Below are 16,017 nucleotides of genomic sequence, written 5' to 3'. Positions count from 1 at the left end.
GAAAACCCCTACGGGGCATTTCTATGCTGCCACATGGGGTGGCTATATGACTCAATGACACCCAAGAGCAGTCTCTAAAGAGGAGAGTATTTGCGCAGCATGAGCCCGGAGCTTCCCTCCTCTCCTCCCCCAGTGCAGCTGAGCCTGGGTTTTCCCTGACACATGTTTCCCTCATCAACTAGGAAAACCTACCAGCAGCTCAAAGGGTTCCCTCTGCCCCTGACTGCCGCCTGACAGGGCAAGCCCCAGCAACGTGACTGCCTGGCCACACTCTTTAAATACAAAATTAAAACCATCCACCTTATAATACAGAATTGCATCAGGTTACTATAGTAACTGGGCTCACTCTGGGCAGAGAAGTGAAACAGGGAGGAACAGATTCCTTTGATTCCTGGTTGGGGAATGGGATTGTGCATGACTAGGGTTGCTGGAGCAGGCAGGTTTGTATTGGGCACATCACAGCTTGATGGGAAGGCGCTGATCCAGGGTGGGGGCCCCACCCCCAGCCTCTCAGACCTGCTGCCACTTTTGAATCCTGGTGCAGCTGGGGTTGGAGGCTGGGGAATTAAACTGGAGTTATTAGATACATGAGCTCGGGCAGGTCACATTGCTTCTCTGTGCCTGCTCCCAAACCTCTATCGTCAGAATGAGGAGGCCTGGTGGTGCAGTGGGTAAGCACTTGCCTCCAATCAAAAAGTTTGTGGTTTGAACCCACCTAGCAGCTCAGCCAGAGAAAGACATGGTGATCTAGTTCCATAAGTTCACAGTCAATAAAACTCTACAGGGCAGGTCTGCTTTGTCAGGTGGGGTTTTCAGGAGTTAGATCTGATTCAGTAGCACCAAACACCACCAAAGGACTAGATATTAACCTTGGTGTTGCCCACCTCACAGGATTTGCATTAGGATACTACAATTCAGATAAATAACAATATGTTTTACTACTCATAAAAACAAAACAAACAAACAAACACACAAAAAAATCAAAACAAAACCCCAAACCCATTACCATCAAGTCAGTCATGACTATAGGATTGAACAGAACTGCCCACTGGGTTCCCAAAGCATCAGTCTCTGCAGGAGCGGAATGTCCCATCTTTCTCCCTCGGAGCAGGTGCTGGGTTTGAGCTGCCCAACTCTTGGTTGGGGGCCCAGTGCTTAAACCACTGGACCAGGGCCCCTTTATTGACGGCTCACTGCTCTTAAATTGATTCCAACTCACAGCCCCCCTCCACCGGGTGCCTGAGGCTCGAATTCTCTATGGAACCTCTGGTGGATTCACGCCACCAATTTTTGGTTAGCAGCCAGATCTTTTACTAACTGCTGCTGTTGTTGTATACTCGAGTCAAAACTGACCCACGGCTGACCCTTTGGTGGATTTTACAGGTGGTTAATTGCATGGGAGGAGATCGCCCATTCTACTCCCGCAGAGCAGCTGATGGGTTCAAACCGCTTGCCTTTGAGATTGCAACGCAGCTTCTTGCCACTAGGCCACCAGAGCTCCCAGTGCTTACTAACTGCAGTATTGCAAAATATGAGTAATTATTAAACGGGCTGGCCTGGGGGCCATTCATAAGCAGTGTGTGTATTGTGAGGTTTTATTTGGGTTGGGGGGCGTGTTTGGGGTTGTAGGTGAAAAGCTTCTGCTAAGAAATTCCAGTGTATGTTCTGCACAGAGGGGCTGTCCCTGGAGAGCCCCTTGCTGTCAGACACAATGACAATCTTACTCTCTGCCTTCTGTTCTGATCCATGGAAGCACAGTTCACTCCCTTCACATGTGAGGCAGATAACAAATACCGCACTGCTGAATTGTGATCCCCAAAAGGTATGCTCAAGTCGTAGCTCCTGGTTCCTGTAACTATGACCTTGTTTGACTATAGAGCTTTTGAAAATCCTGTCCGTTAAGGAGCCCTGGTGGTGAACCATTAAACCTTCACCAGCTAACCAAAAAGTTGGAGGTTTGACCCCACCCAGTCCGGAGAAAGGCCTGGTGGTCTATTTCCATAAAGATCACAACTTAGAAACCACATGGGGCAGTTCTACTTTGTCATGTGGAGCTGCCATGAGTGGACATTACTTAAATAAACATCAGGTCACATTAGAGTAAGGTAGGTTCCACTCATCTGAGTGTTTGTTCCTTACAAATCACAGATCTCTGCCATGGATTTGTCTTTACTTGATCTTCTTCTGTCTCCTTCCCCCTGTCCCACCCCACCCCAACCCCGATCCCCACCCCAAGACTAGTGGTTCTTAACCTGGCTGCACATTAGAATATCAGAGGGAACTTTCTAAAAGTACTTATGCCTGGGACAAGGCAGAATCTCTGAGGATGCAGGACCAGAATTGGGATTTTTCTCCCTCAAGAACCTCTGGTGATTCTAAAGTATAAGCAGGATTGGGAAGTACTGTGCACAGGGGCCTCTCCAAAGGGTCAGGGATGTGGCTAGTGCTTAGCCTGGGTCTCGGCATGTTGTAGGGATTCAGTAAAAGCATGTTTAGTGAAACATTATGGTACAGAATTGTGCGTCCAACCCAAAGGTTCATGGCTCGAATCTACCAGCTGCTGTGCAGGAGGATGGGCAGTCCCCTCTGAAAACCCACTACAGGGCCAGCTATGGGCTGGTTTTGACTTAAAGGTACACATAACAACAAGAATGACTTGTTATATGAAGAGAACTATGCTATCTAAAATCCTCATAGTTTTATTTTAGTTCCCCTTTCCAATTAGAATGTCATTTATTTTTTTGTTCTATTTTTGTCCATTTTCTTAATCATACATTTCTTTGTCTTATTATGTTTAGGATCTCCTGTTCATTGTGGATCCAAGTAAAATAAAATCATTGAAAATTAAAAAAAAAAATAATGACTTGTTACTTTTTGTGTGACCTTGAATGAATAATCGCCCCTCTTGGCCTCAGTTTCCTCTTTGGAAGAATGAGGAAGATGAGTAGATAATCCCCAGATGCCTTCATCCCTGAAGTGCTGTAAGATGGTGGGCTCGTGCAGACCGTCTATCTTGGCTCCTCCCATCCTGTGAAACCTCAGATCCCAGCTCTCCAAGTACCGACCTCCACCTGGCTCAGCATCCCCTCCCTTAATGCCTGCAATGGGGTCCCCCTACCAAGGGCAGTCAGCAGGCTTTTACAGAATAAAGGAATATGAGTGACCCTCTTGGAGTGGTACATACATGTAAGATCAGTGGTTCAAATCCACCAGGCACCCTGAAGGGGAAAGATGAGCAGTCTCCTTCCATTCACCTCAGAAACCCAAAGGAAAATGGTGATGCATCAAAACTGACTCCGTGGTGTTAAGTGACTGAGCGTGACCCTTGTTATCTACCCAGAATAGTCATTCTTACAGAAAATTCCTTTCTAAGGTTGGGTCTAATAAAGCACATGACAATGCATTTTCTGCTGTGAGAGAGGCCACACTCCTATTTGAAAAGGGTGGTCCCATCTGGAATGAACTGTGTCAGGTAATTCCCAAACCTCAGAGGGTTGTGGAGCTGATCTGGAACCAGGGTCCTGAATAACCTGAAGCAGGGAGATTCGGGGAAGAGGGACACAAAATGGGTCCAAAAAAAGACTTCCCTTCTCCACTCTGTCTACAGTTTGTCTCTAGTGGGTTTTAAAAGGACAGAGGTGGAAAAGACAGAATATGGGATGGGACAGGGAGCAGTATGGTGCCCTCAACTATGGGTCTGCTATGGGCTGTCACAGGAAGGCTCAGAAGCTCAGAGCTGTTGGGGCCCCCAGAGCCAATGGAAGGGTCTTCTCCTGACCCAGTCGGTATTTGCCCTTTGCATGCTGACTTTCTTGAGTATGAAAGAAAAGTCAAATTCTTCAAGTTGCTGAGTATTTCTGCCTTCTAAACTAAGCAGTGATTACACTCATCTATTGGATGGCCCTTATCTCACATACTTTGGGCATACTGTCAGGAGCGGCCAGGCCTTAGAATAGGGCATCATTCTGGGAAGAACAGAGGGTCAGAGAAAGAGAGCAAGACCCTCAACAAAAAGGCTTAACGCAGTGACTGTAACAGTGGACTCAAGCATATCAAATGGTGAGGATGGTGCAGGACAGGACAGGGTTCAGATCTGTTGTTCACTGGGTTGCTATGAGTCACAGTTGACTCGATGGCACCTAACAACAACATTAAATGACCAGACAACCTAGGAAGTCCCACTCTCTCCTTTAAGTGCTGGTACAGAACTTACACACTTATTCATACTGCCACTTAACTGGTGGCTCTGTCAACTTGTAGGAGTTTTAGAATGTTTGTATGATTTTTGAGAGCCTTACAGAGAGATTTTATCTGACAGAAAGGATCCTAACTTGCCTTCAGGCAGCTTATAATTAGAGAAAGGAGAACCAATTCCATTCACTTCAACTCAATTCAATAAAACATTTAATAAGAACCAACTAGGTCAGGGCACTGTGGAAATACAAGTAGGAATCAGACACATGCCTCGTGAATCAGCTCACATTCTCAAATAGCTTCAGCACAAGAGCAGCATAGGGTTTAAACAAGGGATCATTTGCAAAGCTTCTTGGGCAAGACAGGACTTCAATAGTATCTGAAAGGCCTGTGCCAGATAAATGTGGTGTGGTAATCTGCAAAAATGGCTACAAATCATTCCTCCCATCATGATTTGTTTGTCTCTTTGCCTTGATTGCACTTGACTTTGCCTCTCTCGCTGTCAGGAAATTTAGTCCATTTCTCTAACCTTTGAACTTGAACCTGGCCTTGCAACTTGATTTGACCAGTGGAACTATACAAAATGTAATGTAAACAGAGGCTTGGGGAACACTGGTGTGGTAAGCTCTCTGTAAATGATCCAGTTCTCCCTGTCACTCCAGCTTGCAGCAACGACCAGCTACAAAACATTTGAGTGAGGACATCTTACACTAGCTGGCCTCCAGTTGAAGGCAGGTGCATGACAGAAGCTCATCTCAGATGACACCAGAGGAAGAACAAACAAGCTGAGCCAGCCCAGGCTGCTGACCCACAGAATCATGGACTAACAAATGATTATTGGTTTAAGCCATTAAGTTTAGGGGTGTGCTGATTTACACAACTTGGAAGCAGGAGTGGCATCCACTTCCTAAACAACATGCCTCCAGAAAGTCTATGAACTTTGATAAATGTCGATAGTTATAGAAAGGCTTCAGGCCTTTTGTTCATAGGGCCGCTAGGAGTCATACTCAACTTGAAGGTAATCAACAACAACAAAAACAACTTACACAACAAGGAGCTTCAATAGTCTAATGGCTAAGCAGATGCACTGCCAACACAAAGGCAGAGGGTTCGAATCCACCAGCGGCTTCACAAGAGAAAAAGAGCAATTAACAGCCTCTGAAAACCTGCTGGAGGTTCAGCTATGAGTCAGTTCCTACTCCAAGGCAATGACTTTTTTTTTAAACTTACACTACACAACTATTACATAATAAGCTAACTCACACACTTACTTAGCATGTGTATTAGAAGAGCTAAATGATTTGCCTACCATGCTCAAATTTTCCCTTTTAGCTTCTCATGACAGTACAGCCCCTAGAAGGAACCCTCTACCTCCACAAGGCCCGATCAGTCTTGCCCAAGTAACTGTGTAAGTGTGCGGAGGAGTGGGGCTCACAATCAAGGATCATCCTTGGCCCTTCCCTCCCCACCTCACACTGAAGAATCCCTCCCCACTTCACAGGCTGAAGTATCACTCAAAGCATTTACAAATTTACTGTGCAGGTTTTCTCACTACTGTGCATACAAAGTGCTTTTACACATGTAAGGAAGTCGACTGGTAGACCAAATCAAGGGACAACGCAGAACAGTAAGGGGAAGAGAAAATCTGTAGAGAGCCTGGGAAATATGAATCCTGTTGGTACATTTCTTGAGGGTAAATTGATTAGCTGACAGCTATCAGAAAGGTTAATACGGCCATTCCGTCCTTGAATGGTCTATCTGGTGTACAGAGGAAGCTATTTCCGTTATTTATGGATTCTCTGGGAACTCATGAATTTTAGCCATGGCTAAAAGTTACACCTGTATGATGACGTCTCTCTGTAAATTGTCCTTCCTAGCAGCTCCACCTCAGTCTGAGCAGCTCAGCCAATTTCCCTCATTAATTTCTTCCATAGTGGTTGCACCATTTTACACTCCCACCAACAGTGAATAAGGATTCTAGTTTCTCCACAACCTTGCCAGCATTTGCTGTTTGCTGCTCTGTTGAATTTTGCTATTCTTACTGAGGTGAGATGATATATCATAGTTGTTTTTCCCTCATTAATTTCTTACAGAGCAGTTGTGCCCTTCAGGAACTCACCACAGAAGATCAACTCTGAAGGGCCATCTAGTCACCTCCAGGCAGGTCAGCTCAGCAGGAGCTTTGGCACTCAAAGGGCTGTGCCATGTGGGCACCACACCATGTGGGCACCATTGCTGGGCCTGAGACAGGAGACCCCTCAGAGCCTCCATGTCATCAGGCTTAGGCTGAGCCCTGGGCAACACACTGCCCTGCAAGGCACACAGCAAACCTAGATGCCTTCTTCTTAAACATTTTTTCCAGGGTAAATAAGTTTGGAGTTGATTCATTGGATTCACTGGTTTTCCCTATTCTATTTTGAAAGCCTTGAGGCCTTTCAGGTTCTTTAAACACAATCTTTCATTAAAATGTTCTCAGCTGTCAGGGGACAGCTTGCTTAGATATTTACCAAAGACCTAAAAAACTTTCATTCTTGTGCAACTATGGAGGATTGGGGTTTTTTTCCCAATAAGAAAGAAATCTTTTATGTACTCTACTGTTCCCTCTCTGTGAGAGAAAAACTCAAGGGAAAAAAATCCCATCACTTAAGAAATAGGTAGACAAGAATTGAAAAGATTTTCTTATATCCAGTAATTATACATATACACACATATATACATATGTGTGTCTGTGTGTGTGTGTCTGTGTATGTATGTGTCTGTGTATGTGTGTGTGTATATATATATTTGCCCCCCCCCCAGGCCCCTGTATATTCGGCATGTACACCATTGCTATGGGAGTTTCCATGGAAACAACATCAAACGTCCTGTAATACCTAATTAGGTCTCCCTGAGGACAAGAGCTGATTGCCAGTGATGAAATGAACTCCTGGATTTGCCATAAGCACTAACATAAAATTTACAGTCAGCACCATGGAGACAGCTGAAGAAAGAGAAGTGAGAGGAGGGAGCAAAGAGAGAGGAAGAAGTTCAAGAGGCCGGGCAAAATGAGTGGAGCCCGTCACAGAAAGCCATGGTCTGCCCTCACCAACAGATTCACAGAGCCCCAGGACTGTGCTAGTGTGCACGGTGTCTTTCATAAAGAAATCCTCCCCCTCAGAAATTATGGCCAACAGTCCTGAGTGGGGTCCCCTGCAGCCCTCTGCCAGGCTCACCTTCTCCTGGACGCAGCTAGTGGGGTTTACCTCTGGTTTCTTGCAGCATCCGCGAGAACCCACGGGAGCCTTTGTGCCTGAAATTTGTTTGGGACTGCCAGAGACCAGGTGATCATAAATCTTCTCCCTTATCTCCAGCTCTTAGAAAATAAAAGGCAAGTTACAGCACATGAGAACGTGAGTGCAGGCTCGCCTGAGAACCTGCGGCCTCTGTTCAGGCCACCACAGTGAAGGGAATATCCCCATAAGGAGAGTTACAGCGAGGTTCTGGCTTCTTTGTACATATAAAAGTTATGTTTACACCACACTGTAGTCTAGGAAGCTTACAACTGCGTTATGAAAAAGTTTGAATTACTGTGGGAATTACTAAGATAGGAGGCAAAGGCACATGCTGTTGGGAAAATGGTGCTGACAGACTTTCTTAATGCACAAGCTGACACAAAACTTGAGTTTGTAAAAAACACAAGATCTGTGAAATGCAATAAAGCAAAGTATGCTACGATGAACTCGGCCTGTGGTTTTTTACTCGTGTATTATTGTCTCCATCCCTGCCCATGGCACCATGGGGACAGAGCATTCTGCCACTGACCATCTGTGTGTGGGCTAGTCCCTTTCTCCTCTGGGCCTCGGAGTCCTCATCTGTAACCTGAAAGGTTGGATCCAATCTGTGCTTTTCCATTTACTTCTAACTGTGGAATAATTCCTTTCAATGAAATGATTTTTTTTTTCATAGAAGCCCAGTATTAGAAGCAGATAAACCCAGAGCTGTTCTAGTTTAAAAGAGAAGATGAACCTATAAAGGCCATCCATGTCCCCTCCGCCTCCAGCCGCACTCTCTCCGGTGGCTCTGATGCCCCCTGCCTCCCAGAGTCTCTAGTTGGAAAACCTTTGAAAGGACCAATTGACCTTCAGTCATAATGAGGGACAAATCAAGGTGCTTTGAATCTAGCTCAAGAGCTGAGCAGAATGAAGTGCCTTCCTCCCACCACTAATTTGTTTAGAATGGACGGAGCTCTTGCTCCATGACAGTCACTATGCTAAACTCTAGGGATAAGGAAGGAGACAGAGCCCGTCCTCATGGAACTTACTTTCTAGTGAAGGAAAAGAGCTCATAAACAGTCCAGCCATCTAATTTTGGTGGGTGATGTCTGCTTGACTCTAAAAGCAGGACAGAACTGAGGAAGGCAGGACAGAAGTGAGATCTGGGTGGAGGCAGTGCTGCCTAAGATAGAACAGCCAGGGAAGACCTCTCAGGGGAGGTGACTTTTAAGTGAAAAGGGAGCCTTGCAGAGACATGCATTCCAGACAGAGAGAGGAGAAGCGAGTGCAAAGGTCTCAAGGTAGGATGGAGTCTGGGGAGTTAGAGAGACAGGAAGAGGCCAATGTGGGAAACAGCTGGAGTCACCAGGTGGTACATACATTTAAGGGCCTGACTACTAGCAGAAAAGTCAGCACCCCAAAACATAAGCCTCGCAATCTGCTTCTGAAAGGTCACAGCCTTGAAAACCCAATGGGATAGTTCACCTCTGTACACATGCAGTTACTCTGAGTTGGAGACAGCAAATTAACAAGCAGATGGAACTGAGAAGGTAGCAAGAATCACTGAGACCCTGAAGGTTGTAGAAACAAGGAGGCCACAGGCCCAGCCCCACCCAGGGTAGTGTGTACAATGTCACTTTACAATGACTCTCAAAAGACAGACTGCCTATAGATTGTTGTTGTTGTCGATTGCCTTCAAGTCAAGCACAACTCATAGCAACCCTATGAACAAAAGGCCCAAAGCCCCTCTACAACTATTTATTAAAGTTCATAGAGTTTCTGGAAGCATGTTGTTTAAGAAGTGGATGCCACTCCTGTTTCATTTCAGTCTTCCAGAAACTCTGTTGGCCTAGTCCATAGGGCAATGCTGGCCCAACATTGGTGTCTCTCTAGAAGTTCAAATTTGCCAGCAGTTCCGTTGGAGAAAGATGGGCAACTCCCTCTCATATGCTTTACCGCCTTAGAAAACTCACTGGAGGGTCAGCTATGAGTTGGTAATGAGTTGAGTTTTGAGTCTGACAGTTAACAAGTTGTTGTTGTTGTTATGTGCCATCAAGTCAGCTCTAAACTCTGCTCTGTCCTGTGCCAATCTCATTGCCTCCGAGAGTTAACAAGAGGAACTGAAATATCCAAAAGCCCAACTACAGGCAAGGCTGGGTGATTTTGCATACTGTCTCATTGCAGCCTTACACGTTCCCTCTATGAAGTCATAGTCATCCATCTTACAGAGGGAGCTCTGGTAGCTCAGTGGTAAGGAACTGGGCTGCCAATGCAAAGGTACATGATTCGAATCCACCAATTGCTCTGCAGGAGAAAAAATGGGCAATATTCTCCCGTGTGATTTACTGCCTCTGAAAACCTGCTGAAGGGTCAGCTATGGGTCAGCTGCAATTCAACAGTACATACAACAACTTGCAGATGAAGAAACATTCTCTCTGATCCAAGTCTCATGCCCTTTCACCTTGGCAATCCTTCTTGCCAGCATGCCACAAGGAACCACTGTATTGGAAACTAGCCAATGCTAGCTTTATTTTGTTTTATACTAAAGAAAATTCAAACCTGCTCATTTCTCAGAAGAATGTTCATGGTAAGAATCAATACACAATTAAAATAAGCTGGGGTTCTGTTCTTAGTGTCTGTACCACCCTGGGGACCTAATGTTGTGATTAGCAATCCTGATTGGTCTTGGTTTGTGGAACTAAGACAATTGCTTTCATTTCCACACATAATGTCTATTTATCTTCTTCCTTTCCTCCTCAAACCCTACTGAGTGGATCTGGCGGCAGAGTCTCTATGAGAAGAGCTACTACATTTGTTTAGGAGCCCACCTAAACATCCAAACAAATTTTGCTGATGAAGATTCCTTTCAGGCAAAAAGGCAAAGATGGTGCCACAGAAGACCAAGGGCTTAATACATTTGCCCTAGAAAACCAGGATGTTGAGGGCTGTCAGCTATGGCATGGAGAGAAGAGGGAGGTGGCTGAAGAGCAACCAGGCCCCATCCTGAAGCAGGAAGGAGCTTGAAGATCAGGTGGGAGCCACTGCTACCCGTGAACGCTCCCTTGAAGCAGGAGCAGTCACAAAACTTAAGAACAAGGTTATGTGAATATTATGCCATTTGGTGTGTCACCAACAACCTCAGTTCTCCCTCTTGCTCCAGATTCACAGTAAAGTCTGTTATGATAATGGCCTTGATGATGGGTCTCTCTGGAAAGTGAAAGGAACAGGCAGTGACTTGGTGCCTGGTTACTCTTTGCAGGATGACCACAAAGGGGGGACCAAGAATTTAGCTGAAGTTAGAGCCGGCATCAGAGGAGCTGTCTACAAAGGAACCAGGTGGTGCAATGCTTAAAACACAGGAGCTGCCTAAATAGAAGTGAAAGCTCCCAGGAAGCCCTAGAGACATCTGGAAGGGCTCTGGGTTCCCTCCTTGTGTGGGGTAGAGATTGACACCCAATTCCGTTTGAAGCTTTAAGGGCTACGTGGTGCCATCAGCCCCTGGGTCTCAGTGGCCACCTAGTCTCACCACTTGCCCCACTCCATTCATCTCCCATATTGTTTCCAGAGCAAACGTTCAAATATGCAAAGCAAACCATGTTACTTCCCCTCTTAAAACCTTCCAAGGGCTCCCCAGACTATTCAGGATAAAGTCTAGCTCTGTGGTTACACATAACAAAGAGGTTTCTTCCTCTCCTGAGCCCACGGTCCTTACCACTTGCCATCTTTTTCCAGTCAGCCAAATCACTTGGAATCCCTGAACTCTCATCCCTTTGTACTAGCTGTTCCTTCATCTCAACCTCTTCACTCAGGAGTAGCTTGTTCTTCAATACACAGGCCAAGCATCTCTTTTTTCCAGGCATCTCAGTGGCCTCTGACACTCCCAGGTAGAGTTAGGTGCCTTTCTCCAGCCACCTTTAGCCCCCCTACCAATCCCCACCCCAACATCATGCTCAACACCAAGTCAATCTGCAAAATATCCCTGTTAGTTTACCTCTCTGCCCCCCTCCTGTGCTGTGAGCTCTCTGAGGGCAGGCAGGGCCTTGTCTTTGACATTTGTGCTCTGCCCTTAGCAGAGCAGACCCCCCCAGTACAAGGATGTTGGAATGGATGCTGATTCCTTGTGTTAGACAATAGAGGTCTGTTGGCTCTGGAAATGTCATTTTGAACACTAAAGTGTGCCTAGTTCAGGCCATGGTCTTTTCAGTCACCTGCTATGCATCTGAGAGCTGGGCAATGACTAAGGATGACAGAAGAATTGATGCCTATGAATTTGCAGTATTAGATAAAAGTGATGAATATTCTGTGGACTGCCAAAACAACAAATAGATATGCCTTGGGGAAAGTGAAGCCAGAGTGCTCCCCAGAGACAAAGATGGCAAAGCTGCATCTCTTATGCTTTGGACATGTGGCTAGGAGAGATTATTCTTTGAAATGGGACATCATGCTTGGAAAAGTCAGAGGAGACAGGGAGATCCTCAACAAGATGGACTGACACAGTGACCGCAGCAATGGACCCCAGTGTGTCAGAGATGATGAGAATGGCACAGGATAGAACAGGGTTCAGGACAGAATTGCTTTGAGTCATACTCGACTCAACAGGACCTAACAGCAACAGCTCTGGAGATACCAGCAAATGTGAGAGGATTTGCATTTTCCTCCTTTCTCTGACTCTGCTCCTAGTACAAGGTGATCGGGACAGCAGTGCTGAGAACTGGGTGCAGTCAACCATGTAGACCTTCTTTGGGAATAACAAAAGACTTATGCTTGGAAGCGAAAATGGCAAAGTTTCCATTTCATTTTACTCTCTGGTCCTTCTTGCCAAATGGTCAGAGATCTGAGCACATGCTCAGTCTGGGGTGAGAGGAATTGTTTTCTCCACAGGAAGTTTCCTTTTCAATATGACACATGAAAGGTCCTGCCAAATGTCTGGGGTAGTGCTGGAGGTAAGGGGGAGACAGCACCGTTGCTAAAGCTGCAGGCCCCCAATAGTTTAGACCTTGAATCTTCAAGGGGTGTCTCTAACTCTCACGTAGAAGGTAGGAAAGTTTTGGGCCTGTCTACAGGCAAGGCAGCTGAGAGCTGAGGTCAGAAGCAGGTGGTAGCAGGGGGCACAGGTGTTTGTCCCTTCCTGACACTCATTTCTCACCTCCTGAGACTACCTTGAATACCCTTCAAGTCATTCTGAAGGCCCACTTCTAATGTCACCCCCTCAGGTGAGCTTTAAGGTGATTCCCCAGTGGAAGAAGCCACTTTAAAAATCTCATTTGATGCTTCCTCCATGCTGGGCTCCATCCTTAATGGTTTTCTCTATATTAACCCTTGAAATCCTCATCAAAGCCCCATCGGACCCACACTCACAGCTGATCCTCCAGCAGGTTTCAGAGACTATAAATTGCACGGGAGGAGATGACTGCCCATCTTTCTCCCAAGGAAATAGCTAGCAGATTCAAACTGCCTGCCCCTGGGTTGGCGATGCAACTCTTTGCTCAGTAAGCTACCAGAGTTCTCTGGTCTTCCATGATAATAGTACCATTATTATCCCTAGTTCCCTAGCCCCACCCAATGACCATCAAGTTGACTGCAACTCATGGAAACTACACATGTATCCAAGGAGAATTGTGTTCCACAGGGTTTCCAGGGGTTGACGTTTTTTTAAAAAAAATAGATCACCAGGCCTTTCCTCCAAGGCACCTCTAGCTGCACCTAAACCTCCAACCTTTAGGTCAACAACCAAGTGTGTTTCCACTGACCAAGGACCCTACTGATGAAAAGACTTTCTCAATTCTCACAGCAAACAAGTGGCACAGACGAGGTTCAAACTAGTCTTACCAGCTAAGCTGTTGGGAGCTCCCATTAGAGCCACTTAAAGGTGCCTGTCAGCCCACTGGTCAGATCAGCACTAACACAAGGCCCCTGGAAGACACTGAGTCTCCTCAGTCACTGAGCCCCCACAAAGCCTGCACAGTGCGCAAGAACCCCACGTGGCCAAATAAATGCATCATTAGGGACAGAGAGATATTTGGAAAATGTCACGAGCTCCAATGTTAAAGTTCTACCAGCATGACTGTAATGAAAAATATTTTAATTGCTCACAATTTCCTATAATTCTCCCAAGGCAAAATAGTCTTTTTCAATATATCCACAGCATATAAAAGGTGGGGGAGAACCAAAGGGTATTTAAAAGTGAAGTGCTTATTTATAATAAAAAGACCAATCTGGAAACAACGTGAATACGCATCAATGGGGAAGCCGCTGAATAACCTCTGGAGCTCATACTGTGGGACATTATGCAGCTGGGGTGGTTTGGTTTTTAAAAAAAAAAATAAAAAAATAAGTGGGTCTGAACATACTGAGAAAATGTTCCTGAAAAATTTCTCAGTAAAAAGAGAAAAATTTTAATAGGTATAATGTGATGCTTCGTTTTAGAAGAGAAAAATATCAAACATCTTACAGCCAGAAATCCCTGTGTATGCACACATTGTGTGGTGGATGCTGTATTTTTGTACACACACAGAAAAGGTGAAAGGATTTTCTCTCATCACCAAATTGTCAGCTGGCGGGCCAAGGGAGTTGATAGAGACACAGGGACAAACTACTGGTTCTTTTTTCACCCCCTTTCATAATTAGTACACACCTCTATTAAAGCAAACCGATATTACTTTTGTAATTTAAAAAACACCCAATAAAGTACTTTTAAAAGAATCATCCTTGGGAAAGCCAGTAGTTGAGCTAAAGGGGGTGTTTTCGGCAAGGCCATTCGGGGAGAAATGATCTCCCGGGTTCCCTCCTGCCCGGCAATTTTCTAGCTTGAGCTAGTGTGTGACTAAAGTGTTAATAGCTGGGTTCTTCTCATCGTTCTCCTCTCCAAGGCCAACTTCATTATCAGTTCCATAACCCCTTGTGACTAATCACCCTTCGGGAACAGTTTCAACGTACAAACATTAAACAAAGGCATTTATTTCAAGACCCACCTTCTCGTGCTCACTCAAATCCAAGTCTCTGAAAGGCCACATCTGGCAGCAGCCTGCCCTGCTTGCCCACCAAGGCCGGAGGCCTGAGCTGCAGGACTCCAGGAAGGGAGATGCACGCTCCTCACAGCCCATGTATGTGTCACAGTTCCACCATTCTCATAATTCAGCGGAGAGAACAGGGACAGATCACCAAGCAATAGTTCTTGGTGAAAGCGCCCTGTGGACAAGCGGTAGTGTGCTAAACTCAAGGGGTGGAATGGGGACTAGGAGGCAAGGTCGTGCTAAATAAGGAACTTCGCATCTTGGAGAGCTGGAAGCAAATGAAGATAAGACTGGTGCTCTGAATGGTCTGGACTTAAGGGCTGAGATAGGAAAGCAGTCATTGCAATTCAAGGTCCTGTGCCGCTGAGTTGGCTGCCCTGGACCCTGGTACAGGAGCCTATTGATAGATCCCTCCGCCGGCCACGCCCACCCCACAGGCCTCCGAACCGAACCTCGTGCACTGCTGACCTCGCCTTGTAATGCACCCTTCAGCTTGGGCCCTCAAGCCCTCGGAAGACCCAAGGCTATATCCAAGTCACTGCTGACTCTTCTGCATCTGTCCTTCAGCAGGTAGACTTTGGCTGTTGGTGGCTGGCTCCTGAAGCCTGAGAGGAGGACTTGTGGGTAGGGGGCAGGTGGAAGTAAGAGTTGATTGGAGTTTGAATTTGAGGGCAAAGGCATCCAGAGGCGGATCAGGGAAGGGAAGTAGAGAGAGGGGTATGCTGGGGTCTGTGGAATGAGCATCTTATGCTTATTCTTGGGGGGAAAAAACCTAAAAAGGGAACAAGAGATCCTGATAATAATGTTTCAAAAGCTTAAGGCTCCTCTCCCTTTAGAGCAACTTGGAGCCTCTCTGTGACATAGAGAGCACAGGCTTTTTGACAGTCGTCAACAAGTGGAGAAATCCTATCCCTGAGGGTTTTTAAAAACTTCTCTGCTGTTTGTTTGCATTTGGGAGGGGGGAAAAAGCCCTGCTCCAAGGGCTGACATGGGTTCCTTGGTGCACTGTGCCAGTGCCTCCCAAGATCCCTCTCCTGTCAGCCTGTCTGTAATATCCTGTCCCCAACAGCATCCTGCCGGTGAGATGGGGTGACAGCAGAAGAAACAATGCAACTGTGAGAGAGCCCAAGCCAGAGCAGCGAGTGACACCTGTTTAATGGTTAGGGGGAACAATGCTATGGAGACCTCAGAATCCGGAGTGGGGCAGAGGCCGACAGGCATGAGAATAAACCCAGTGACCATGGTGGCAAGGAATGAGAGAGGCTCGCTGTGCACATCTTGAAAGGGAACAAAATGGGTGTCCCTCTGCAGAGGGTCAGGGGCTCCCACTGCACCCTGAAGCAGATGCTTCCCTCCAAGTCCTCTCTCTGCTGTGCTGCTGCGGCCAGCTCAAAACCTTTCCTCTTTAATTGGGATTGTATTAAATAGCCTTTCAACCAGAAACTGAGGTGGCTGCCTCTTAAGAGAGCCCAGTCTATAAATATAAGGTAACAATAGGAACCAGAATATTCAACAGAAAACCAGTAGGATGTTCCCACCCCACATGAAGCACAAGAGGA

At 46.2% G+C, this 16,017-nt stretch overlaps 1 protein-coding gene across 2 annotated transcripts in view; it reads right to left on the bottom strand.

Annotated features, from left to right (window-relative positions):
* Window positions 1-16,017, bottom strand: part of KCNN3 (potassium intermediate/small conductance calcium-activated channel, subfamily N, member 3) — a 222,921-nt gene that overhangs the window by 97,459 nt on the left and 109,445 nt on the right. The window lies entirely within an intron of this gene.

Source organism: Elephantulus edwardii, unplaced genomic scaffold, assembly GCF_000299155.1.
Source record: "Elephantulus edwardii isolate Elephantulus edwardi_28Jun2011 unplaced genomic scaffold, EleEdw1.0 scaffold00176, whole genome shotgun sequence".
Classification (NCBI taxonomy): domain Eukaryota; kingdom Metazoa; phylum Chordata; class Mammalia; order Macroscelidea; family Macroscelididae; genus Elephantulus; species Elephantulus edwardii.
This window is presented reverse-complemented; position numbering and strand designations above follow the sequence as displayed.